The sequence below is a fragment of the Triturus cristatus genome, chromosome 9 (genome assembly GCF_964204655.1).
Source record: "Triturus cristatus chromosome 9, aTriCri1.1, whole genome shotgun sequence".
Classification (NCBI taxonomy): Eukaryota; Metazoa; Chordata; class Amphibia; order Caudata; family Salamandridae; genus Triturus; species Triturus cristatus.
Genome location: NC_140592.1, coordinates 52,921,981 through 52,949,009, shown reverse-complemented (window position 1 = coordinate 52,949,009; position 27,029 = coordinate 52,921,981). Strand labels below are relative to the sequence as shown.

Here is a 27,029-nt window from a genome sequence, read left to right as displayed (position 1 = left end):
CCATAATGACCCTACCAATTTATTACTAACAGTGCCGGAACTGAATGAGAGATCGTGTTATAGATGATTGTGCATACAGCAAGACTGTGCAGTTCTGCTAGCTTAGACAATTCCCACTACATATAACACACATGAAGAATCAGGATGGGTTAACATGATGAACAGCAATACTACATTTATTAATCTATATAAATCAGGGGTCTCCAACCTTCTCTGTAGTGAGAGCTACTTCTGATCAGTGAAAATCATTGTGAGCTACTGAAGGCTAAGCAACTCGCACATTCTTATCAGACACCCTCATGCCCAGCTTAACTTGACTTTAAGCCTAATGTCCATAGAGCCAGATGCTATGATTTGAACAAAATACTTTGATTAGCGGGCACTATGACAGGGCTGTTTGTGTCAGTGAGAGCGTGGTCTTTGGGGATGTATAAATATGTATGCATATGAATGGGATATATATGTTTACTGGTGACCTAGAGACTGTCGTATGTACTTGTGGCACAGCACATACCTTCACCATATATGTCACAGTTACATGTATAACACAACTGAGAGAAATTTAAAGTGCAGAAAAATGTTCTGCAAAAATGTATGGGATATGGAATATTTTTTTGCGCTTTAGATAACTCCAGCTTAAAAAATGGCTGTAATCTTCACTTATAAATATCGTGAAAATTAAATTGAAGAGTTAACTTTGTTTATAGGCATTCCATAAAACTCAACGTTTACATTTTTTCCCATTTCCAAGTGTCACATTTACAAACACCAAGCATCTTGCTCCCTGTGGCCTGTAGAAAAGATGTGATAATTATAACAGAAAAATACATTTGTTGAAATGGGAGGAATTTTAAGTGAATAAACATGCTTCATAAAACTTTAATAGTATTCAGATTAATTGAAAGTGTGGAAAGACATTAATACTTAATGTTTCATAGAAAACGTTTTTTTCACTTTAAATTTCTCCCATTTGAAAAAAAAATTACTATTTTGTCAGTTATGAATATGGCACAGTGACTACTGGCCACTGAGAGCAAAAGGCCTGCTGTTTGTAAATGAGACACTTTGAAATGGAAGAATATTAAATAAAGAGTTAATCATTGAGGTAACTTCTCATTTTCTCCCATTTAAAAGCATTCAGAAACCTCATTTTGTTCTCACACTTCAATATTGAGTGGACAAGGGCTTTTTTTTTTTGTAAACAAATTTTATTCGTCAAATACACATTCAGCGAAGCTCTGTGAACCAGAGGCTTCAACGGCATCAAGAGACAACATACCCGCTTTGACATTTTTCTCATGAGAAATCTTATGAAAATTACAGAAGAGACATGCATAACCAAGACAGTCCCCCCATTTAAATAAACATAAAACCACCCCCCTCCCCACCCCCCACCCATCGCACTGTCCATCTAGTCAAGGCAGCAAATCTGTTCACAACTACTATTCTGTACTCTCTATGAACCATGTCCCTAAGACACCGCTGCACCCGATACACCAATGTTACATGCCCCCTTAAGACCGGGAGGAGATGGTCCACTACCCACACAATTATTCCACTGAAATGGGTTCCAATTCCAGTCCCCTGTAGTCCGCCCAGCGCTTCCAGATTTTAAAATGCTTTCGTGGGCAGCCCCGTGCCACATAAATGGGGGCCTCTAGACCCATACAGAAATCTAAACCGGCCTTCCAGACAGATATTGGGGGTGCGACTTTCGCCTTCCAAGCCCTCGCTATATCTCGCTTGGCAAGAGTAAAACCCAGGAGCATCAGATGGCGCTTATAGACATTGCCTCCTATATCATCCATCACATGCAGGAGCACCAATTTAGGGGACTGTGGGAGATCCCAACCCAGAACCTCAGAAAGGCATGTCAGAACCCCCCGCCAGAACCTAGTTAATGCAGGGCAATCCCCTACCGTGTGTAGCAGCGTCCCCTCTTCACGCAGGCAGCGGAGGCAATTCGGAGAGGCCACCAGGCCCGCCTTATACAACCTAACTCTGGTAAAATAAACTCTGTGTAGATATTTAAACTGGATGAGTCGAAGGCTCACGGCTACAGCCGCCCCACGCGGAGAGGCCAGGGCCTCCGTCCAGTCCTCCTCCTCCAGCTGACCCACATCCTCCTCCCATACCCCACGGAGATGCTGCAGAGACGGGGAGCAGTGAGTCACCAGGGACTGGTATATTCTCGAGATCTTATGGTCTCGTAGGTCCCCCATGAACACCTTCGCCTCAAGTGGACTAAAATCGTCCAACTCCTCCAAACCCACCAGGCTGGGAGAAAGGGCATGTCGGAACTGCAGGTATTTAAAGAATTGGGTACGCGGCATATGAAAGTCAATCTGCAGCTCCTGGAAGGATTTCAGAATAGGCCCCCTCATTAGTGGACAAGGACTTTTATTTAAGAGTTAAGCACTCCAGCGCTTCACCTCTGTGCCCCAGCCTGGCCCATAATCTGACTGAGCACTGTTCCTTATCAGCCTCTGGTATCTGCCGTCTGATGATAATAATGTAAAGTAAACACAGCCTTCCTTTAACATTAAAAGAAGAATGCAACACTTTGCTTAAGTAAAAATGAACTCAAGGCTGGGAGCTACTTCAAAGGTGTCTGGGAGCTACTGCTAGCTCAGATCCACTGGTTGTAGACACCTGATCTACATTGTTCTAGCTGCCTGCCTCTGGCCCCGTTGGCTGTGGTTGAAGGAAAAAAGTACCGGGCTGCAGCTTAAGAGTTCTTACTTGTGTGTTGTACTATACAATATAAATCTCTCTCCACTCCCTCTATGGCAGCTAAGAAACATATATTCTGGCCAGGTGGCAAGCATTTCGTTTCAGGATTTTTTGATGACTGAAGTAGATACATTAATGTTTTATAACAGAAAAGACATGTGACGAGTAATTTATATGGCATAGACATTAAAAGGTGCAATACAAGTGCTGAACCAGCCAGGGGTGTGGGGTGGTGAACGCAAAGCGTTTGCGGCACATCCTGCAGATTCCAGAGCACATCCTGCGATTGTCTTTTCCCTCTCAGGGTTCAGGGAAGAAAAATGTCTTCAGGGAAAGTAAAGGTATTTCCTTGTTGTAAATTACATTTCATTAGACTGTTCAAGTACGCCGTCAGATTGCGCCAGGCCGATATGATTTACAAAACATCTAATTTCAAAGGCTATTATCCAGAGAAATGAGAGGCTGACTGTGGCATTTCAACACCTCTTCAGGGGTAGTAAGCGCTATATAAATACAATTCCAATACAATAGAAGGCCAGTATTGGTGGTGAGAGTAGAATAAAAAGTTAGTTAATCCTTTACTAAATTTTAAAATCGTCTTGTTCTTACTTGTCAGAGAAATTAAAGGACCCTAGCTACAGATAAGGATGCTGCCACCTTTCTAAGAAGAACATAGGGAGCATTGGGTGTTGTTTTAAGAGTCTGCAAAGGGCTGGACATTATACTTAACAGGACATTAAAGAAAATCGAATTTATTAATTGCTAACATGACTTTTCAGCCTTTGTTTACTTTGATTATCAGACAAGGATCTTAATGCAGCGCTGGAACACATTTTAAACTGCTTTCTAGTTATATTTTCTGTTTGAACTATGTACAAATACGTGCTATAAATACCGACTTTAGGTTATTTTGCCTATTTTCGGACCGACCAGGACATTAAAATACCGGTGATGCCGGTAGAAAACTGGCCAGGTGGCAGAACTGAAAGGCTCGTTCCTTTAAGCTGGCACTTCTGCTCCCCTTTCCTTTCGGTGTCTTCATTAACCGCCGCCTCCCTCTTCTGCCTGACCCGCCGGTTTGCCCTCGAGGGGCTGAGATTGTATTATTTCCGGGTTACGGACCGCTGACCCCCCCCCGACCTCGGCCCAGTTCCAGTTTCCGCCTGTCTTCGGGCCGATTGTTGCTGCTTGCACGTTGATCCTACGTCATTTTAAAGCGTAGGGCTCCGCAGGTCAGTCTTTAGTTTTTACGCTACATTCTATTTAATACTACTTTTGTTTTTATACTCGAAAATACATTTATTTGTGCTCTTTTTTTCTTGTTTTGTGCTCTGCAATTTCTCTCTATTTTACCAGAATTTGCGAGGGACCAAAACAGTTGTAACAGTGACCAGACTCTATTATTTATTTAAAAACGAGTGCGAGGGCATTTCTCTTAAGAGATGCATTTGGAATGTGTCAGTTGTTTCATTTCCGGCCACGCTGACTGTATTTCCTGGTCTATCCTGGCCTATCAGGAGGCATAGGCCTAGGCAAATTTTAAATTATGTGTATTTAATTTTGTAAATTTCGTATTATGGTATTTGTCTGAAATACATAAATTACAAATTGCCATGTAATTATGCTGACGTTGGTGGCAAAATTATAACACTGGAACAATGTCAACAATCAGAATGCGAGCGGCAGTAGTTCTTTTCACGCTTTTTTCTACTGCGAAATGTGTCAATGCGTCATAAATGGATTTTAAGATGCATTTCAAGCTAAATATAGCTCTAAATAATGGATTTTAATTTCACATAAATTAGACTACATTTCTCTGAAATTATCCTTAATTGCACTAAAGCCATTTCCACAAATTTGGGACACCTCAGGAGCTCAGGTCCTGTGTACATCACACAACTCTGCCACCCTCTACTCATCCCTTCTTAATAAGATGCCAGTTTCAACCCCTCAACTCTTCATAGGCCCTCTCTACTTAACCCCTTCCGCCCAGGGCTGCCCAGGAGGTTAATGCAAAAATAACAATTGATGGACAGAATGCAGAACAATGTCATACATTTACCCCAGTACAGAGATTTGGGCCTAAATCCATCGTTTTTTTGCTCACCGTGCCATTCCAGTTTGAACCCAGCCATATGCAAATCGGTCTTGACCCTGTGCCTAATGGGAACAGTCCAGCCCGAACTGCCAAGCCAGGTCCTCCCTGCACTGGAAACAAGCATCCTAGGACCGGTTTCGGGGTTTAACCCCTCTTCAGCCAGGATAGCTTGATTCCAGTGGCATGGAGAGCACGGGACTCACGTCCCACTCGGGGTGACAAATGCAAAAACAACAATTGATGGACAGAATGCAGAACAATGTCATACATTCACCCCAGTACAGAAATCTGGGCCTAAATCCATCGATTATACTTATGTGTTCACTTCCTTGTTTTATTTTAACAGCAGCCATGTTAAGGTTTCAACAATACAATACAACTCCAAACCTCAAAGAACTACAAGATCCATGGTGCTTGAGTAAAAATGACAATTCCCAAGTGTATAACCCTATTCACCAATGAGAGTCCACGTAGCTATGCGACATTACTACCATCTAAAAGACCGCCTCTTTCTTGCTGCTCAGAGCAGTCATGTTGAGTACCTTTTTCTGATCACTTTACTGAATGGAAAACATTTCAATTGTACCCTATTCATTGGTTGAGGTTTGGCAGCACATAGACAGTGGTTGGCACTGCAGATACCTCCTGCTTCCATGTCCCATTACAGGCTCAGCTCCGGGACTTGTTTTCCCCATCAGCCCTTTCCATTAGCACTTTGCGAATCCGCTTCACCCAATCCTATCGCCCATTAATTCAGCTTCATGTTGGCACCATTTTCAACCAGTGTTCACAACACGGCCACCTGTTAGGATGCCCTCTTTCAGTAGAGAGCAGGGGCTAAAATATTTATTGAAGATGGTTCTCAATACCCACGGAAGCTTCCTGACCTGCCTGCCGTGTGTCACACTCAGAAGGGCGCTTTCCCTCCCTATTACACCCATGGGTTGGCTGTAGCAAGTTCCCCTGATAAAATAAGGGGAAATTTGGTGATTGGGACTTGAATTGATGCTGTTGAATTAATCCCTTAAAAATGACCCTACCTCAGGGTCCCCATTTTGTGACACCTGTAGACCTCACTCTAGAGGGGTTGAAGACTTTATCTTTGGGAAAGATAAGCCAGCTGTATATCAGGGTATGTAGACTTATGTCCAGAGGTCCATCTCGACCTCTCAGGACCTTTTGTTCAACAGTTTAAGACATTCTTTTCCCATTTACACAACCCTGATTGTCTGGCCCGACTCTCACTTCCAGTTTCTTCCAATGCACCTCCCCAATCGGGACAAGATGCTCCTTTTCCTTTAGTTTACATTAGTACTGCTGCTAGGGGTTGGGAGTCCATCGCTCCTGCATTGGCGTTCATAAATATAACCTGGTGGATTAAAACTGATATACGGGGTTCATCATCCGTTGCTGCTACATTAAATTCATTTAGTATTATCTTGTAGCTTAGCACTACCGCCCGGGATTCGGCTTCTGCCCGTCCTCTCTTTCAATCCATAAAGTGTTACATGGAGGGTTCGAACTGTTGCTACGAGTTGGGATTCTGTTACTCCTCATTTTGTCTCCTTCTAGTACACACTGGTACCACTATTCCAAGAAGGAAGTAACATCCTTGCATGCCTGCTTCATATGAGTGCCTGCATGATCATTTTGCTATCCCTCAGTCATTTTTCATCTCAAGTTCATGCATGGGCGCATACTATACGCAAGATAGTTGCTCAACTCTGACCCTCGTCCACATCTACACTACATGTAAACAATACTACAGACGCACGCTTCCAACCAAGACACCTAAACAGAGAACTTTGTTACAGACCCCCCTTCATCCTTATTAGGGGTAAGAAGTGCTATATAAATTGAAACACAAAACAACACAATTACAAATTGTACCAAAAGCTCAACAAATGCCAATGTTGTAAGCATCCCATAGAGCAGCCTACTACCTGTCAACAAAGTGCTTTAGTACTTTATCAGAGGTGTTAAGCGCAATATAAGTACTAAAACCATACCATAACAAAATTATGACACTCTTTAAACCACATTAGCATCATATCACAGTCTAAGAATTCTTGCTGTTCTATCACCAGATAACCCTGTGTAAGCGTAACAATTTCTCTGCCTTAGAAGAGTGTGTATGTGTTAAAAAGTAGTTCAAAGTTTGTTTCCATCAATGACACAACTTTCTGAATACTTCTCTGAATTCCCATAGGCCTTCAAAAATTATTTGTAGAAAAACGAGTGGGTCTTGGCAAGGAAACCCAAGGTCCTTTTAGCAAGGCTGTGGCTGCTGCATCATCGTATCACAATACCCTAGCAGCAGAAATGTTGTAGGCAGTGAGGCAAGCTGTTTACATCTATCCAAGCATCTTTCCCGAATATGCAAGAGTTCTTGGTCGGTTGGGGTTGTAGTTTATTGTTGGGCACTTCTGCGTAGAGCATTTTCAGTGAACGTCCTCATTCCAGACAGTGCAGAATCTGTGATCACTGCCAACATTTCCTTCCCTGAAAGAAACTCAGGTGCAGGTTTGGAGTATCATTCCTACACACTCGTCAAGAACTATGTGGTAAGCAATGCCTCGAGCCTGATTCCTGACTGTCGGAGGGATGGGCAGAAACAGAAGCGAGGAGGCCGTATGGAAGTAATAGTGAGATTTTATTGAAGAGATGTGACAATCCCAAAGCAAGGGCGGGAAACAAAGGAATGCAGCTCTTCACTCCCATCAGCGCAATAAACCCAAAGCACAATCTTGACCAATTTCCAAAAGGGCCATGCGGGTCTGCCAGTTGTAGGAGTCTTCCTCACTTCATGGTTGTCTGGTCGGGTCCCGAAGTTTACTCCACCGAAACAAGAAAGCAAAAAGCAGCGATCAGTGTTCTTGCTCTACTCTGTATAAAGAGCTTCTACCACACCTCGTGAGGGATTGGCCAAGGGAGTGAGTGAAAAAGGAAACAAAGAAAATAACGAAAGGAAAGTCACCCAGCCTGTATTCCCAACAATTTGACTGGGTCTTCTCCCTGTTATATTGTCCCCAAACCGATATGGGTAGGAATGGTGGTGGCCACACAATTGGGATAGGAGGGGGCTCTTGGGAGTCACTATGCCAAAACCCTGTTTTCTTCACCTCCCCTTCTGTTGTCACTCTGCCCAGGTTGCATACCGGTTTCTGTCGCAACTCTCCTGAGTTGCGGCGGCTCATGCACGTCCTTCGGGATCCACCAGTCTTCGGACCACTCCTCAGGATTCTCCGGGTCTCCGTCTTCTTCCGTTCTCGCCTCTGCGATGTCCTCTGGTCCACCAGCACTGCTTCTCTCCCTCGCTCTCCGTCTTCCTGGCGCCGACGACCCTGTCACGACTTCTTCCTCTTTTATGGTACCATCCCTGGATTCCTCTCCTACTCCGGATTGGTCAACTTGGGTTTCCGGTCCGCCCCTCCGTGGAGTGACTGCTTCCGGGTTGCATTTTCCGGGCTGTTTGAGGGGAAAGTCCTTCGTTACTGTTGGCTGCACCTCCCCGTGTTCGCTGTCTTCCTCCCGACTATACCGGTAAGGGACCCATAAAGGAGGTACAGAGGTGATAGCGTGATTGGCGGTGGTGTTCGGGGGTGCCTCTTACACTGACACATTGTTATAATGTGAAGTAAAAGGTCCTGCCAGTGGCCTTTGTTTTGCATGTCAGGGCTGTAGAGAAAACTGAGGTTATGGGCTGATTTGGAGTTGAGTAGGAATTGAACCTGTAATTTGATCCCGTAGATGAAGCTCCCTACCAATTAGATATTGTTTAATGTAAGGGCCAGTAGTGTCTAGGGAGCTAAGAAAGAAGACAAGGAAAGTATGATGGCTTGCTGGATGGCAGAGCAGGGTATTTGCCCGGGATGCAGAGAGAGGGAAGGGTTTGTTAAGTGCAAGGAACTCTGTACTGAGAATAGATTGGGTTGGAATTGTCTGCGGTGTGTTTGTAGTGGCCAGCACCAAATCTGCTTTCTTTAGCCCATTTTGCTGGCTCACTTTCTGCATGGTAGGACGATTGTGTTGTACATATGTAGAGATGATACCCAGTTTCCTCTTAACATCAGAGGTGAGGAGGAATCGGGGATACAGCAGCTTCCTGTGGTGGATTTGCGATAACTACTTTGAACTCAGTCCATCGAAATTAGAGATGCTTTTGGCTAGTTTGTTAAATGGGTGGGATTGTAGTCTTTGACCACCGTCTTTGGGTCCATGCCCTTCTTCAGTCTAAGCTGTAAGAGAGATTTGGGCGTGGCAATTAACTTTGTCCTCTCTCTGTCCCAGCAAGTGGTGGAAGTCACAAAGGCCTGTTTCTTTCCTCTTTGGGTCACATGAAGACATTTTAAAAGCATTTTGTTACAGGTGATGGTCGTTATCTTCGTCATCTATTTGTGATGGCCATTTACAACCAGGTTTGATTCTGCTTGTAAAACAATCAACAGACTACACCATATTCATAATGAAGCTGCTCTTGTAGTTGATGGCATAGGAACATTTGATTCAGTTCTGGCTAGAAATTTGAAAGACAATACCCCATGTAGAAACTTTGGTCCACTTCTCTGTTTTCAACCCTAAAGGTTACATGCAAAAGGTTGAGCAGTTGAGGTTTTAGTTCCCAGGGTGTAAGCCTATGTGACCTTTTATCCATGTTTTTCTAAGCAGAACAAAGCCTCTTTATTGTTGCAAGAAATTTAAATCATAGATCTATGTTCGTAAGATTCCATTGCAAAACCGCAGCTCTTGGCTAACTAATGTGTATATCACCAACAGACCTTCTCTGAGGATGGATGATTGTGCTATAAAACAGTTACAGAGTTGAGGGTTGTATGCGATTTCATAAAACAAACATTTTATGGAATACCGTTACCGAAAAACCATCTCACCTAAACTGTTTAATGGAAATTTGCAGGATTAATGGCATTTACCATTTCATATAAATGCAGGTCTTACTTTCAGAAACAGAGTTATTTATTGCAGTGCTTCACTTCAGTGGAGCTTAATTTAGAATTTACATTGTCGAACAATTACTTTGCTTGTAATTCACTGGCCCCCTTACCACCCCTAAACACTATCCTTGCATGATCCCCTCACTACCCCAAAACACCATCCATTCCTGCCACTAAAACTTCCTCACTGCACCTACAGCACCCCCATTCTCGACCCCTAAACTCCACCCATCCCTGAACCCCAAAAGACATTTCTAGCCCTAAACTCCAGCTACCTCTGACCCTAAAACCCCTCTTACCCCTAAACTCCACCCGTTATTGAAACCTAGATACCCCTTTCTATGCGTAAAACCCACTGATTCCTGAAGCCTTAAAACCCCTCACCATTACTAAACTCTACTCATCCCTGAAACCTAAAACAAACCTCACAACTCCTAAACAACTCCCATCCCTGATGCCTACAAACCCCTCACCTCTGCTAAACACCAATTCCTTAATCCTAAAACCCTTAACCACCCCAAAGTTCTAACCATTACTAATTCTTCACTAGCCCTAAACTCCACCCATCCATCACCCCTAAAAACTGCACCATCCCTGAACTCCACCCAACCCTGACCCTTGAAACCCCTCATCACCTCAAATGATCATCCATCCCTGAGCCCAAAAACCACTCACTACCCCTAAACTCCACCCATGTGTAAATAATGTATATTTTTATTTTTAGAAAAATTATCTTTTCTTTAAAATCTTTCTTTAAAATTGGTTTTCTATTGTTTAATTTTCTTCCAATGTGGTTTCTCAGTTCTAGTTTTTCCATTAATTCATGTACATCATTGTTCTGTAGTCTGGAAACCCTGGGGAGGTACGCCTAGATGTGGCTAGTGATTGTGTCATAGATGTGGCGGTCATGAAAAAAGGCAAATTACGTGTTGAGTAGGGCATGTTGGAGGGTTGTGGCTGAGATGAGTGGTGATTTTGAATGATCCTGGTTGGATTGGATAATATTCCACGAAGGTTCACTTGGGCATGGTCTTTGTGGGGATAGACCCACTTCCTTTGTGAATGTTGTGATGTAGATTGCTACAGTTGCATGTTTGGTGGACAGTGAGGGTATCAGGACTCATAAATTAGAATTTGGTCAAGGTACGGTGGTAGATTCAGTGAAGGGAATGATTTGAACACCATGGGTAGAGATGTGCAAAGTTTTTAATTCCTTAAGTGAAGTTTCGAAAAATTCCCACTTATTGACCTTTGCTTTGTTTGCTTAGGGCCTAATTTTGATTTTGGCAGACAGATTACTCTGTCACAGTGGTGACTGATATCCTGTACACCAAAATGTTAATCCCATAGGATATAATGGGATTTATATTTTGGCAGACGGAATATCAGTCACCGTTGTGATGCTGTAACCCGTCTGCCCAGATCTAGACCAGGCCCGTAGTTTCCTACATTCCCTTGTATATCACAGCATCAAAATGTTTTTCCTGCTGCATTTTTTAGACCAAGTAATGATTTTATTTGTGGTGTATGCATAGTTAAAGTATCTCAGTAGTTAACTTTTTTCTTATTCAAAATACCTACATTTTCATGTGAAAGCTTAAAGACATAGAACTTCATAACATTTTTTAAAAAAGAATCTTCAATTCTTTTTTTTCCCTACAATGGTACAACAGGAAAAAAAAACTCTGGCCACTCACTTATCCTAAGCAATGCCCAACAAGTTGTGCATTAAAACTTTCCCATCGCGTTGCAGCAGAACTCGCCCAATGACCTCTTTTTCCAGGGCCACTTGTTTAAATAAAGTGGAGAAGGGCTACGAGGCCCCCTCCCCGAGCCTTTTTAGGCCTCGGGACCTCATCTCCCAGAGTCACTCTTTTTAAAAAAGGGATGGGGGAACACGTGCCCCCACCCTGGGCCGAATTCGGCCCCGGGATTTCCATCTCCCAGGGCCCAGTGTTCTTTTTAGGGGGAGGGGGGCATGCAGTCCCCCTCCTCGAACCAACTTTGGCTCTGGGGACTCCATCTCCTGGTGCCCAGTGTTCTTTTGAAGGGGGGAGGCACTCATGATCACCCCTGAGCCGATTTTGGCGGGGAGAGCCATCCCCCAGGGCCTGGCGTTCTTTTGAGGGGCGCGCATGCCCCCAATCTCTTGGCCGAATACGGCCCTGGGAACCCCATTCCCTGGTGCCTGGCGTCAGTGCTTTAAGTGGGCCGGGTCTGAGCACCGGCAGTTTTTTAAAGGGGGCCTCAAAACGGGTCTCTATCGGGCTCTGTTCTGTGCCCTGGCTCAAGCGGTCTGTTTTTTCCAGACTGCAGTGACAGCAGGCACATTCATGTTACGGCATGACGTCGTGCCAGGTGAGTGTTGTAGGGGAAGGGAAATCCTTTAAAGAGTTATTTTCTCTCGGGATTTCCCTTCTCTTTTTGAAATTCAGGAGCAGCATTGAAATTCAGGTGCAGCAAAATTGTCGTGGTGTCACATGCAACTAACAACCATTGACATAGCCAATGGTCCTGACTTGTAGGTATGCTGTTACTTGTTGTATCAGATATCTAGATGCAATGACAGAAACAGCAAAATATAAGTCGGGCGGCACACTATGCTAAACACAGATTTTTAGTTTACGTGTTTTTAAACCACGCCCGTAATTACATTGGCCACGCCCCTTTTAGAGACCCTCGAGTCTTTTCATCCCACTTAAAGCCCTGCCTGGCGTTCTTTCAAGGGGGGCGCTTGTAGTCCACCTCCCCAGGGCAATTTCAGCCCTGGAGATTCCATGTCCTGGGGCCGGCATCATTTTTAGGTCTCGGCTAGCGATGGCTGCGCTTGCGCAGTCTCGCTCGCGAGATTTAATGACTTTAAGAAGAGGGGCTTGCACCCGCCCCTCTTCTCTCCTGTTCTCCATTGGCTGGCCTCTTAAATGCTGGCCAGCCACTGGAGAAGAGGTCCAGTCACTCCGATTATGCGCCGTCCTTTTCGGATCGGGGGGCGTGTTTTTTGCGAGAAGTCTCAGGGAGGAGACAACAGCAAAACACGCCCCCAAATCCGAAAAGGACGCTCCCTTTCTCCGAGGCATTTCTGCTGTGCCTCGGAGAAAGGCGGTGGTGTCTTTCGGTGCCCTCCATTAAATTCGATCATTTATGTAGCAAAGAAAATAAAAGTAATTGTCGCTTGCAGATTTTAACTCTCAATGTCTTCAGTCTCTCACATCAACATTTGTGCACGCTCTCTCGGCTCGCGGGTCATCGTTACACAATTCAAGCTGTTTTACCGAGCACCAGGCACGTTTTACGAAAACCACCCCCTCCCTCACGAACATTTATTTTATAGAACTCTGGTTTCTCTGCCACAATGAACCGTGCTTGGACTATGGTCTCCGCTCTGGCAAACAGTACTTCGACCTCTTTAACTTCCTTTTATGTTGTGGTGCTACAACTCGGCGCCATTTTGCGACGAACCGCGTACTTCCACCACAGCCTCCGAGTGCAATGGCCAATCCGTCCGGGTTATTACATGACTCGGGACCAGCACGTCCCCGCACTGTCCCCTAGTGCACTTCAGTGCGGATCCGACAAGCTCCGCAGTCAGGGTCCGGAATCGGCAGGCCCAGCCGATAGCTTTACATTCGGCCGTTCGAGGCTGTAAAGTCAGCGTTGAATGCCTGCACCTCGAGGTGACTCGGGTAATTTGCTCTCCAGGTCCCGCAGCAACTTCGGTCCTCTGGGGTTGCTGCTGGTACTTCGCTTGTTGTTTCAGGCCGCAAGCACTCGCAAGTTCGTATCCTTTCAAAGTTCCCTTTTCAAACAATCATTATCAACGCCAAGTCTGGCCCTGGCACGGTAGTGCGATTTTTGTTTAGTATTAATAAAATGTGACACTTCAGACAGCAGCTTCAGCAGAGAGGACAAAGAAGGAATGGGCATGGAATCCAAATACAGAAACTGAAACTTCTCTATCAAGGGGAAACATCACTGCCAAAGTTCAGAGCTTGTGAAAAAGCGACCAGCGAAATCACTTGCTAGTTAATGTTCGGGGGGGGGGATAAGCGAAAATTTGGGGGGGCGCTGAATCTTTAAACAGTAGGCAGAGTGGCGCTGATTTTGGGGGTGGGGGGGCTGAATCTAGGCAGAGTGGAGCTGCGGGGGTTCTTAGAAGGGGTGAAGCAACAGCGAGGCCTCATTAACATGCAAATGGTCTTTTTAAAGACCTGTGAACTGCTCAGGCGCGGCTTTGTGTCTGCCCGGGAAGCGGTCTCATCCCGGGCTGCCACACACGACGGGGGGGGGGGGCTGAAGCCCTTTGAGTTCAATGGGTGTTGCGCGCCTGATCACAGGTAAATGCGGGAGAGAACGGGGTTGTTGAGCAGGGCCGGGCTGGCTTGCCCGGGCATCGGGCGTTTCCTGTAGCAAAAGTGCTTCACAGTTAACCTCCCCCATGACCCTCCAGCTGGTCCGACATAATTGCCAGGCCTACTTTGGGGTTCCAGTTCGGCCCTGTTGTTGAGTATCCTACCCAGGGCTTTAAGTGGGATACAAACAAATGGGTGGGGGGCGGTGTTGCGCGGGGTCTATACGACTTGTATTTTGCTGTCTCTTTTGTCATTGCATCCAGGCATAATGATACAACAAGTAACATGATACCTACAACAAGTTAGGACTATTGGCTTTGTCAATCGTTGTTAGTTGCATAAGATAAATTAGCAGTAACTGTGGCTTGTATATAATATTGAAAAAGCATCCACTTGAAGCCCTAGTGACACCACGACAATGTTACTGCTCATGAGTTTCAAAAAGAGACAACAATATAATCATGCAGTGGCTGAACTCGACAGATTAAGAAATATATCCCAAATTATATATAACAGTCGGTAGACGCATGCCTCTACAGTGTTCTCTTATATTTTGAAACCAGAATTGGTCAAGTTCGTATCCTTTCAAAGTTCCCTTTTCAAACAATCATTATCAACGCCAAGTCTGGCCCTGGCACGGTAGTGCGATTTTTGTTTAGTATTAATAAAATTTGACACTTCAGACAGCAGTTTCAGCAGAGAGGACAAAGATGGAATGGGCATGGAATCCACATACTAATCATGCATATTAGTCTGGGCCACTGGCATTTTGCGATGCTGCAGCGTTTTCCTCATAATTATGGATTTGCCAAACTTCCCAAATAATGCTCGCATAATAAATCTCGCTTTTGAGAGTGATTAAGCTATTGACATTGTAAATAACAATGCCGTTTCTTTAAATGTTTTAAAAACATAAACAAAAATAATGTCACGAGCAATGCCAATAGCTCTAACTTTAACAATGCCGAGACCGTTGCATTGTAAATGCTTGTTTAATGGGGAGGAGGGTCCCGCGGCCCCACTGCCTGGTCTGATTGTGGCCCCAGGTATCCCATTCCCCAGAGGGGAGGGGCTGGAGATCTTTTGAGGGGGAGGGAGGCGTGCATGGCCCCCCTCAATCCCATGCCCTGGCGCCCAGTGCAATTTTTATGTAGATGGGGGCACTCGGCCGATAGTTCATCAAATGCCCCATTGTCAAACAAAATTATTCCGTGCTTTTGCGTGTTTAGTACATTCAATATTTGTTGACTGGAAACTTGAGAATGCTACTTTATGGAGTCAAATTTGTTAGCACCAGGAACAGAATTCGGAAGTCGAGCTCGGACTTTCTAGGTATTGGAAAAAAAAGCCTTTTTAAATTCCTTACTAAATTAAATAAAAAAATACGTTTAATGAATGTTCCACTGATGGACGTGGAGTGTTTCAATGAAGATTCATTTTACACATGTTCCTTATATCTAAGATTAAGCCATCGTGGGTTGAAAATATATAAACAGTGCACCGTCACGTATTATAAATCGCACGGTTTATACACTCATTGGGTTAATGTATTCAATTAAAAAATCTGGGGCTTATTTACAAGCTCCTTGCATACCCAGTACGTCACTTTTCCCAATGTTAAAAGTGACGTACCTGGGGCGCAAGGGGCTTGTAAATAAGCCCCATAGAGTTTACAATAAGGCATATCTGTTCCGTCTCCCACCAAAGTCGAATAAAAGCGTAGTGGCCATCTTCGTAATAGTAACAACACCGTGTTGTTAGGGCAGACACAATTCAGGAAAAGTGTACTAACTTGTAATCCATCATTACATTGTGACAGTATCCCTTTGGTCTATCTTTCTGTCAAATCTAGTTGACTCGCACCTGTTTCTTTTTCCGAGTTCAGATGGAACATTTCACCTGGCTGGAGGAAGTCATAAAGTTTCTGCTATACTATGTATCTTTTTATTTAAGTCTCGCTCTGCGACGCGTTACCAGTGAATATGAAACCCATCCCTTCCTCGATGGAGTTCGGGCGACATCCACCGACTATTTGGATACATTGCACCGATAACGATGCTTTTAGTTTGTTTCTGGTTCTGTTTTTCTTTCCAATCCTGTCCATCTTTCCACGTGGATAATATCTCAAAGAAAGAGTAATTTACCACGTTGTAAAGACACGTTCAATCTGCTGAGCCCTCGTGCCCGAGACCTTAAAGTTGTGCTGTCACAAAAAAGGGAATCCGCCTAGCGCCTGAAATGCGACAATTTGTTTTGTCAAGAGCGCCTTCAGGAAATTGGTATCCTGCACCTGCCTTCGTTTATATTTTCAATATTCCCCTTCACGACACGTGCGCACTTCTGTAGTCGTTATTTGGTTTCAAGATTCTTGTTGCATAATGAACACTTCTGAAAGATGCCTTGGACGGGTCACCTGGGCTAAGAATCTAGAGCCGTGAAAGAGAAGGTAATCTGGGCTGCTCAGATTGACTCTGCTGCGCCATTTTCGTACACGTGGGCGCTTGAATTCTGAGGCAACGGATAGAGGCTAGGGTGACCAACTGGCATTGGTGCAAATTCAGGACATTGAATGTAAAAATTCAGGACAAAGGGTCAAAATTTTCAGGACAAAAATTCAGGACAGGAGGTCAAAATTCAGGACAAAAGGTAATTTTTACACACACATCAGAGGAGGTTGCACAATAGTATATAAGTAAATAGACAACCACTTAAGTACAAGTGAAAATAAGTTTATATTGGGTTGATACAATTGTTCACTTCATGGTTTTTCAGTATGCGCGCAGCTTTAAGGAAATGTGCAGGTATTTTTGTGGTAACAAAAGTGCCGTTCCACCCCACCTTTCCAGCTCTCAGAGAAAACGCCAGATGCCAGGTCCGGCCAGCCTGGCTTTGCTACCACCCTCCAATGGTGCCCCTTATCTTCACATAGACCCTCTCTTATGTGTATTTAATTTCTTTTAATGTGCTACTCAAATCAAGTATGTAGGGCAGAGTGTTGGAGTGTGTTACAACATACACATATTATATAGAGACAATGACTCATATAAATGTGAAAGTCAATGTATAGGAAATTTTGCTTAAGATAATGGGGCTTACAATGTGTAATGCACAAGTTACTTACTTGTGTAACAATATATCTGAAAGAGACATTAGTTAGTGATAGATTCCTTACCTTAGAATATCTCCAGGCGTCAGACTGGATCTGGAAAGTTTTCTTCAGCAGTACCCCTGCGCGTCGGTAGGCGTCATCGTACGGCTCCGTGTACGTCGCTGGCGCCGTAGCCACCGAGATGACGTCGTCAGAGCTACTTAGACGCGCCCACGCGCGCTGACGTCAGTTCTGTACACAACTTTTCCGCGCCAGAAGCGCAGAGCCATGCCAGAGACCGACTACTGGTGCAATAGAATTAGGGCCCTGAAAAGTATGACCTGAACCCTAGAGAACAGTTCGCAAAATGGGGAGAATGGGCGGGCGGTAAGGAATCTATCACTAACTAATGTCTCTTACAGCTATATCGTTACACAAGTGAGTAACTTGTGCATCCGAAAGAGACATGTTAGTGATAGATTCCTTACCTTAGAATACATACCCAAGCAATAGCAACCCCGATGGTGGGTCTGCGAAGTGAGATTACACCAGAAAGTCACGGAGAACTAAACGGCCAAAGAAGCCATCTCTCCAGACCTGACTGTCAAGGCAATAGTGCTTAGTGAAAGTATGCAATGAGGCCCAAGTTGCCGCATGACAGATGTCTTGCAGTGGGACACCGCGCCCCAATGCTGTAGTAGCTGCTGTCGACCTGGTAGAATGGCCGCGCAGCCCAACCGGAGGTTCCTTTTTGGCCAGAGAGTAACAGGCTTTAATGCACAAGACAACACATCGGGAGATAGTGCGCTTGTGCACAGCCCGGCCTTTCTTGGCGCCCACGTAGCCAACAAAGAGCTGGTCATCCACCCGGAACTGTTGTGTGCGGTTGAGATAGAACAAGAGCGCACGTTTTGGGTTCAGACGATGGAGCCTCTCCTCTTCTCTTGAAGGGTGCGGAGGCGGAAAGAAAGTGGGCAGAGTTACAGTTTGCCCGAGATGAAAGGCAGAGACTACTTTAGGTAGAAAGGAAGGACGCAGTCGAAGCACAACCTTGTCCGGATGAATCGCCAGGAAAGGAGGTTTGCAGGAAAGAGCCTGGTGCTCACTCACCCGCCGAGCGGAGGTGATGGCCACCAGGAAGTCAGTTTTCACAGTCCATAACCGCAAATGACAGGTATGAAGAGGCTCAAATGGAGCACACATCAGATATGTGAGAACCAGGTTCAAGTCCCATTGAGGCATCACAAAAGGAACAGGAGGGAAAAGGTGAGTAATGCCTTTGAGAAATCGATTGACAACCGGGGACTTGAAAAGAGAGATCTGATCAGGCAACCTGAGAAAGGCTGAAAGAGCAGAAAGGTAGCCCTTGATAGTGCCCAAAGCAGAGCCCTGCTGGGCCAAAGAAAGGAGGAACAATAGGACCTCTGAAAGAGGGGCTGCAAGAGGATCAACAGGTTTTGCTGTGCACCATACCACAATTTTTTTCCACCGACAGGCGTATACCGTTTTAGTGGAGGGACGCCTGGCTGCCAGAATCACATTACAGACTTCGGGAGGCAAGTCAAATAGAATCAGCTGGCGCCGCTCAATCTCCACGCAAGGAGGTGGAGGCTGGAAAGGTTCGAGTGGAGGACCGTCCCCTGCTGCTGCGACACGAAATCCTCCCAAAGAGGCAGTCAGATCGGGGGATCCACGCTCATAGTGAGTAGCTTGGGATACCAAACTCTTCGAGCCCAGTCCGGTGCCACAACAATGACTTGTGCCCGGTCGTGCCTGATCTTCTTCAGCACTCTGGGCAGAAGTGGTATAGGCGGAAAGACGTACAACAGACCGCAACTCCACTCGTGACGAAAAGTGTCACCTAGCGAGTGCCGCCTTGGAAACCTCAACGCACAGAACTGCTGACATTGCGCGTTCTCTTCGGTGGCGAATAGATCTAACCAAGGTTCTCCCCACTGCTGAAAGAGACCTTGCACCACCTCCGAGTGAAGACGCCATTCGTGATCCAACATGCACCTGCGGCTGAGTTTGTCCACCCTGGCGTTCAGGGTACCTGCCAGGTGTTGAACCACCAAGGAAATGCCTTGACGTTCCAGCCACGTCCAGAGACGTAGAGCCTCCTGACATAGGGTCCACGACCACACCCCGCCCTGTTTGTTGCAGTACCACATGGCGGTGGTGTTGTCTGTGAACACCTGCACTACTCTCCCCTTAACAGAGGGAAGGAATGCTTTGAGTGCAAGTAGGATCGCCCTGAGCTCCAAAAGATTGATATAGAGCTTGGACTCTGCCGGAGACCAGAGGCCTCTGATCTCCGCCTCTGCCATGTGGCTGCCCCAAACCAGGAGGGACGCATCCGTCACTACTGTGTGCTCCTGTTGGGGAAGGGAGAGGGATCTGCCGCTGACCCAACGCTGGTTTGTGAGCCACCACTGCAAGTCCTGTGCATTGGCCTCCGAGATCTAGACTTAGTCGGACAGGTTCCCCCAATGCTGCGTCCACTGGAACTTCAGGGCCCACTGCAGAGCCCGCATATGCCACCTGGCATGATCGATTAGCAGGATGCAGGAGGCCATGAGACCCAGCAGCCTCAGTGTCTTCCTGACCGAAACCCAGGACCAGGGCCAAAAGATCGGAATCATAGCCCGAATGTCCCGGACTCGCTGTTCGGGAGGATAAACTCAAAACTGTGCCGTACCCAGAACCACTCAGATGAAGAGGAGCTTCTGAGAGGGAATCAGGTGCGACTTCGGCACGTTGATGGAAAACCCCAGCAAATGCAGGAGGTCGGCCGTAGTCTGGAAGTGGGAGATGACTGCCTGGGGTGAGCCTGCCTTCAACAGCCAGTCGTCGAGATAGGGGAAGACTGAAACCCCTGATCTGCGCAGATGAGCTGCGGCCACCGCCATCACTTTGGTGAACACCGGAGGGGCACTGGTAAGGCCGAAAGGGAGCATGGTGAACTGAAAGTGCTCGTGGCCCACCTTGAACCGTAGGTAACGCCGGTGGGCTGGCAGGATAGGGATATGAAAATAAGCATCCTGCAAGTCCAACGCTACCAGCCTGTCTTGTGGGTCTAGGGCAGACAAGACCTGAGCAAGCGTGAGCATCTTGAACTTCTCCTTCTAGAGGAAGCAAGTGACGTTCCGGAGATCTAAGATTGGGCGCACACCTTTGTCCTTCTTCGGACCCAAGAAGTAGTGGGAGTAACAACCACGACCTACTTCTGGCGTCGGAATGCACTCGATGGCCCCCTTGGCCAAGAGAGCCGCAACTTCCTGCTGGAGAAGTGCCAAGTGTTCCCCCGACATGCGGTGGTACTGAGGTGACATGGCTGAAGGGGTAGATTCAAACGGGAGAGAGTAGCCCCATCGGACTATTTGCAGAACCCAACTGTCCGAGGTTATGGAGCGCCAGTGGGGAAGGTGATGGTGAATCCTGCCACCCACTGGCGTCAGGTGGGCCTGAAACACAGGACGAGGACGGTTTAGAGGCGGCGGCGGCAGGGGAGGTGGTGGACTGACCCGTCCGCTGTCCTCGGGACCCACCACGGCGGGTCCCACGTCCGCGGCTGCACTGAGACTGTGGCTGCGCAGGCTTGCGGGTCTGAAAAGAACGCGCTTGGGTGCCCAGACCCTGACCTCGAAAGGACCAAAAAGCGGACCCCGAGGGAGTGCGCGTGGTGGTGAGACCCAAGGACTGGGCCGTAGCCTGAGAGTCCTTAAAGCATTCCAAGGTGCTATCTGCCTTATCACCAAAGAGGCGTGTACCATCAAAGGGCATGTCTAACAGGTTGTTCTGGACATCCCTAGAGAAGCCAGTAGTTCGGAGCCAAGCATAACGACGGAGCGCCACTGTTGTGGAAAGTGCCCTACCGATAGAGTCGGCCGTGTCAAGCCCACAACGAATAGTACATTTTGCAGCATCTCTCCCTTCGGTAATGGCTTGGGAGAGAACCGCCTGTGCTTCCACAGGGCATTGAGGCAGCACCTGTGCCACAGTGTCCCACACAGAATGGGAATAGCGACCTAGCAGGCACGCAGTATTCACCGCCCGCAACCCGGAGCTGGCAGATGTGAAAATCTTTTTCCCAAATAGTTTCCTTGTCCAGAGGAGCAGAAGGAATCGCACTCGGCGAGGCAGAAGCCTGGACAACCAGACCCTCAGGCGTCGGGTGTTGTGTGAGAAAGCTGGGATCGCCCAGCCCCGGGTGATGGCGGCGCGTCCACACCCTTGTCTACCAGAACTCCTGTGTTAGGTTTGACCCAGGTGCCCAACAGGATATCAGTAAGTGCTTCATTGAAGGGCAGTAACGGCTCCGCAGAGGAGGATTGCGGCTGCAGGACCTCAGTCAGGAGATTGGTCCTGATAGGCACAGAAGGGAGCTCGAGGTTAAGAGCCTTAGCTGCCCTACGCAACACCACCGAAAAAGTCCCAACCTCCTTCATGGCCACGGAAGAAGGGGACAGAGTACCAGGGTGAGGAGAGAAATCCAGATCCACTGGAACCCTCCACATCGCCTTCCCATTCAGGCTCATCTTCGCATTGGGCTGCAAGAGGATCCTCAGACCCCTCTCAGTACTCCCCTTCGTCCACCGGTTGCTGAAGAGGCCGGTAAGGACGAGGTGCCCTGGGAAATGGGATCAACTCCCCTCCAAGAAATGGAATGGGAGGGTAAGATACCAGTCCCGGTTCGACACCATCCGGCGTCAGCGGCGGCGCTGCGCCCGGCACAGGAACAAGGACTGGAGCCAAGGCCGGAACCGAGGCCAGAGCCTGGCGGCGCTGCAGAGTATGGTGCCGGTGTAGCTGAGGCCAGAGGCAGCGGCACGGAGGAGAACCCTTCCAACGGATCTGCGGGGCCCGAAGGCGCTCCGGAGGGACCCGGTGGGGCAAACAACTGGCGCAAGGCCGAGATGAAGGCCTGCACCTTGTCCGAAGTCGCGTGTGGGCCCGGAAAGGGTGGGTATGCCGCAGGCATCAACGGAGGCTCCAACTGAGCCGTGGGGGAGTCACCGCCCGCCCCATCCACTGCGTCCCGCGACCAGTGAGGTGTAGAGGAAGAGCAATGTCGCTTCTTCGACTTTTTATGGTGCCTAGACTTACCTGTCCCCGATTCCGATGAGCTATGCTGATGGCTCCGCGACCGGTCCCTCAACCTCCCACGGGACCGGACCTCCAACAACTTTCGGAAACGCTCCCGCAAAGCTTTCGGCACCATGGCCCGACATTCGGCGCACACCTCGGGGTCATGGGCGTGCCCCAAGCAGAAGAGACACATGTCGTGAGGGTCTGATACCAACATGTTTCGACGGCGGGCCCTACAGGACTTAAACCCGGGCATCCCTATTGCACCAGGAGTCAAGTACACGACAAAACAAGTTGTTAGAATCCAAGTTAAAACTTTTAACTAGGGGTACCGCTCTCTCTCGGATCTGCGCTGCTGCGTGGAAAAAGAAAGAATTGACGTCAGTGCGTGTGGGCGCTTCTATGTAGCTTTGGCGACGTCATCTCGGTGGCTACGACACCAGCGACGTACGCAGAGCTGTACGACGATGCCTACCGACTCGCAGGGGTACTGCTGATGAAAACTTTCCGGATCCAGTCTAACTCCTGGGGATATTCTAAGGTAAGGAATCTATCACTAACGTGTCTCTTTCAGATCATACTTTCATCCATCATTCAGTCTTTCACCATTCATTCTGTCCTTCCATCTGTGTGCCCATCCATGTCCATATTCAATCATTTACAAACTTATCCATCACGTATCCTTCCATCCATCATTTCACTCATCCATACCTCCATCCACCCTTTTACTCATCCATCCATTCATCCATCCTTTCACCCTATCCATCCGTAAACTCATCCATCCACTCTTCCACACATCCATTCACTCATCCATCCAGCCATTTACCTGTCCAGCCATCCTTTCACTTACTCATTCATCCACCCAGTCACTCATCCTTCCACCCATTCACCCGTTCAGTCAATCATTCACCCATCCTCCCTTTTTCTCTCCCTCCCTCGCTCACTTAACCATTCATCCTTCCTCCACCCACCAATCCATCTACCCATCCACTCATGAATCCATCCATTGAACCTATCACTTATCCATCCTTTCACACATTTATCCATCCTTTCTCTCATCCATCCACCCTTTCACTCCTTCACTCATCTATCCACGCTTTTGCCCATCTACCCACCCTTTCACTCACTCATCCAGACTTACATCCACCCTTTCACTCATCCATCCATCCATTCACCCTTTCGCTTATCAATTCCTCAATCCACCCATCATTTTACTCATCCATCCACCCATTCACTCACCCATCATCCACCCTTTCACTCATCCATCCATCATTTCACTCACCCATCCATTCATCCACCCATCCCTTCACTTACTTCTCACTCACCTTTTCACATTAATTATGAGCTGAGCCGGGAGGAGCCAAGATGGCGACCGGGACGGCAGCGTAGACTCCCGGCTCCGTGAACCTCCGCATCCCGCACGGATATCCTGCCTGAGATCCTCAACCTGTGCTGCGTGGTCGTGTCTCTGAAGGAGAGGGGCTCCCGACTGTGTGACTCCGAGGTTTCTAGCTGCGGTATCGCCGGAGAAAACTGCATCGGAACTTTGCGGCCTGTGCGGCCCTGGAGCCGGGACCTCGAGTGGACGTCGTGGCCGGGTGGCAGTGCAACAACAGCGGCCGGTTGTGACTGGGTGGAGTCGGCCCACCGGAGCGGTGCCAAACTCGGCCTACATTTCGGCGTGGTCACTTCTACTGCCAAGCGTAGCGGACCGAGTGCATGTCCGGGGGTGCAATTCTTAGATCCTCCGGTGACTGCCCCTGCCTTGATGGTGAGCTGCCCGGCCGCCGTCCGTATCCTGCCCTGATCATTGCGGGCCGCCCCCTGGATCTACGGGAGCTGGTCCGTGGTGGGGACGACTGTTGCCCGTGACCACGCAACGGATAGTTTTTTGCCTGCCCCCGGAACCCGGTCACCCGCGACGTGGACATCGCGACGCTTGTCCCAGGGTCCCGGCCCCGGTGAGGGTCGGGCATACTTGGCGGCCATCTTGTTGCGATGAAGCCTACCATCCTGTCCGCTGGGTCGCAGCGGGCCTGTGAGGGTGCGACTTTTGGGAGTGTGGCGGCGCGATCGCAGAGAGCTGTGCTGGGGTACGGCGACCTCCTCGAGGCTCTTGGTGCTCTTCACTCCTCCTTGGTTCATGGTTTCGGGGTCTTGGGGAGTAAGCTCGACGGTGTTGCGTCAGAGTTGGGGCAGTGGCGGCCCACCTGTCCGCACGCACACAGGGACTACTCACACTGCGCACAGGAGGACACGGTGGCGGCCACCCCTGAGGTTAGTGCACAGCTGTATGCTCCGGCCAGTATACTACAGTGTGTTCGTCCTGCTGAGGGCCTGATCTGTCCCGGAGGCGTTGGACCTGAGTGGGATGTGGTGGCCTCGTCCCGTACGTGCCCTCCTGCGACCCAGAGACAACTCCAGCAACTATTGTCTGCTTTGGCTGCTTCTGCCTTCCTGGACCTTGAGTGCAGTGCACATCCTAGGGCAGCACTGGGAAGCCTGTTTCTCCACGCGGCGGACTGTGTTGATGCTCAGAGACTTCCACCCCACCTGTGTGCGTCGCTTCTCGGTCGTTTTTGGACACTCCTCTACCGTGGAACATTGGATATGGTGCTGGGTCGAGGGGTTGACATGGGCAGAATTCCAAGGAGTGGTCAGGGATAAGGCTGATCCTTCAGGGGTGGTCATCTAGTGGACGGGCGGGCTCAGGGGTTGCGTGCTCTCCTGGCATGACTACTAGCATAATAGGTGCCTAATGCTCCCCATCTTGTTTTGAGACGATTGACTTTGTGCTGTTCATTGTTCACGCTGGGGGAAACTTACCGTGCGGGAGGGAGAAGCCGGGGGTATGTTTTTAAGGCCCTCCTCCAGTTTATTAATACTCTCTCTACCCCCCCGTCCGGGGGGGTTCTTTTCCTACTTCTTTTTCCCTATTCTCCTATATTTCGGGTCTGGTTCCAGGGCGACAGGCACACTGCTGGGGGGGGGGGCCATACTCATCTGCAGAGGTGCGGGGTGGGGGTTGGGGGAGGGGATTCTGTACTCTTTCATCTCTTTTTCCATGGCCTCCTTTTTCTTCTCTGATTCTTTTTGTTTTTCTTTTTCTGGGATCAGCGTGATACACCTCCTTTGCTATGACTTGTTGCCGTTTCCTGTGTTCCACAACTTCTGGGGTGTTCTCGGGGAGTTCGGCGGGGGACTGCGGGCGCAACTGTCTATGCTATTCTTCCCCATCCTGATGTTCTTGTGTTTGCGCCATTGACCTAATAGATTGCTGTAAATCGCTAACGTCTATTACTCTGCATACTTGTACTCGCTGTTTGAAAATTGTTTGTCACCTGATCCTTCTACCTTGTTTCATTATAAAATGAAAACCTTTTTCTCCTGGTGCCCTACTTATGCTGTCCACAGTATTAGCATTACGATTCTGCTCCCCGAAGTGCTGCCTGTGTTTATACTTGCCCGTTTTTGATCTGATTGCTTAGCGGCCGGCCCCGGGGGGTTGTAGGCCCATACTTGTTCTTATTGAAATGTCAATAAAGGTTTTCAAAAAAAAAAAAAAATTATGAGCTGAGCCTTTGTCTGCAGAGTTGCAGACAAAAGAGACCCATCAAGAACTCCACCCTCGCTGTGGCTCCTAAAGCAAGGGGTGGGGCAGGGTTCACTATGCCCCTGCACATAGGCAATCTGAAAAAGTGGAAGGCATGAGTCATGCATGATACACAGTGCCTGGACATGAGGCGACTGTGACATGGTGTTGTTTCCAGAGCTTTACGTGGGATTAAAAAACTAGAGTGGTCTCTCCAAAAGGGGTGTTCGATGTAATTAAGGGCGTGGCTTAAAACACATAAGCTAAAATTCTGTGCTTAGTATAATGTGCCGCCCGACTGGTTCACACTGCAGGCATCCCTGACTATGGCTCTATATATAGCTAAGTGGTGAATGATGTCATAATATCTGCCAGGGGTGTGATGAGGTACATGATGTCACAAGCCTGCCAGGACCAGGGATGTGATGTAGTACCTGATGTCACAAGGGATTGATGGAAACGCGTATAACACTCAAGGCTCGATGGAGAGACCAGTGTTACATAATGTTGATAGGTGTAAGCCCGTCTGTAACATGACATCACAGAACCAAAAGATTGAGGGAAGGAAGTCAGTTACAATTAACTAATTATTAAGGTTTCCTGTGTTCTCTTATTAGCGTACAGACTTTTATTTTGAACCTGCCTAGACAGACAGAAGCTGTTAGAGGGTTTGTTCCAGAATTTCTCTTTGTCTTGATTATGCTACAGATATTGCAGCCACAGTGGTCAATAATTAACAATAGTCATCTTTCAATGACGCTGTCAAAAAGAATGTCCTTCAAACCCATCGTAACAGAATCTGTAAAGGCGCTGGTGAGACGGGCCTAGTGCACTGCACAGGAATGCACAGCTTTTAATTCTGTTTTCTCCTATCTGCTCTGCCCATTTCACAGGTGTGATTCAGTTATTCAAATGGCAAGGTGGGATCTAAGAATTAGAAGACACCCTGTATCTTTCTTCTGCACTGACTAGCAGAGCCTGACAGTGGCCTTATGGCTGGGCTCTGAGTCTTCATCTGTGTGAATGCCTCTGTGCTGGCCTGGCTTGCCATAGACTCCTTGTGTGACTCTACACAGCTTCAAGAGCTCTGCACCCATTCACTCAATAGAAGGTAGTTCTGGGTACCCAG

At 47.8% G+C, this 27,029-nt stretch overlaps 1 long non-coding RNA gene across 1 annotated transcript in view; it reads left to right on the top strand.

The window, feature by feature from the left end:
• Positions 1-3,890: 3,890 nt before the first annotated feature.
• The window catches only part of LOC146797382 (uncharacterized), an 87,569-nt gene continuing 64,430 nt past the window's right edge, over positions 3,891-27,029 (top strand). The window contains exon 1 of the long non-coding RNA XR_014968986.1: positions 3,891-3,965. This is a non-coding gene — a long non-coding RNA (uncharacterized LOC146797382). The remainder of the gene's footprint in view (positions 3,966-27,029) is intronic.